The sequence below is a fragment of the Opisthorchis viverrini genome (assembly GCF_000715545.1).
Source record: "Opisthorchis viverrini unplaced genomic scaffold opera_v5_429, whole genome shotgun sequence".
Taxonomy (NCBI): Eukaryota; Metazoa; Platyhelminthes; class Trematoda; order Opisthorchiida; family Opisthorchiidae; genus Opisthorchis; species Opisthorchis viverrini.
The window spans coordinates 328,240-328,989 of record NW_008752083.1 but is presented as its reverse complement, the minus strand read 5'-3'; the positions used below and the strand labels follow the sequence as shown (position 1 = coordinate 328,989).

The window sequence follows — 750 nt, the reverse complement described above, 5'->3', positions numbered from 1 at the left end:
AGCTCAGCAGGGGCTATCTGGCAGGCGTGAAACATGGGTTATACAAAATAATCAGCCCCTCCGGGTGTCAGGTCGGTGTAGTCGGTAGCGCGTTCGCCTGCCGTCCAGAGGATCCGGGTTCGATACCCGGTCAGCTCGATTTTCCGTCTGAGTGGGCGCTCAAAAAATAGGTGCAATCGAGGCGAACTTGCAGGCAATGACAGACGATGAGCAAATACTGACATCACTAACTGAGGGTTAAGCAGACCTCAAGTAGGAACAAAGCGGGGGGAAAACGAGCAGCAAGAAAACGAAACGGTGTCATAATAAACAGATGTAAGTCATGTTACTCGTGAGTAGTCAGAAAACAAGGAAAATTACCCTTATTCACCGTTGATTCACAGGGGGAATTAACACCATTTTTTCCAGAGGGAAGGAGAACGCAAGTGTACGTGTCGCCTGCCCCCGGGGCCATGCCAGCAGCTTCACTCAGCAAGTGAACCAGGGCAAAAAAGCCCATAGGCGCTGACCCTTTCACAGGGGTAACACCATTTTTTCCAGAGGGAAGGAGAACGCAAGTGTACGTGTCGCCTGCCCCCGGGGCCATGCCAGCAGCTTCACTCACTCAGTGAACCAGGGCAAAAAAGCCCATAGGCGCTGACCCTGAATGCTAGCACCGAAAAATTAGGAACTTTATTATATTATATTATGTTAGATTATATTATAATATAATATACTGCATTATAATGTATTATATCTTATTATTATATT

General features: G+C 47.3%; 2 protein-coding genes across 2 annotated transcripts in view; one reads left to right on the top strand and one right to left on the bottom strand.

Moving 5' to 3' along the window:
* T265_10932 (hypothetical protein) overlaps positions 1-750 on the top strand; it is a gene marked incomplete at both ends in the record, with an annotated part of 46,502 nt that overhangs the window by 958 nt on the left and 44,794 nt on the right. The window lies entirely within an intron of this gene.
* Positions 1-750, bottom strand: part of T265_10933 (hypothetical protein) — a gene marked incomplete at both ends in the record, with an annotated part of 29,867 nt that overhangs the window by 5,293 nt on the left and 23,824 nt on the right. The gene's annotated exons all lie outside the window — the stretch shown is intronic.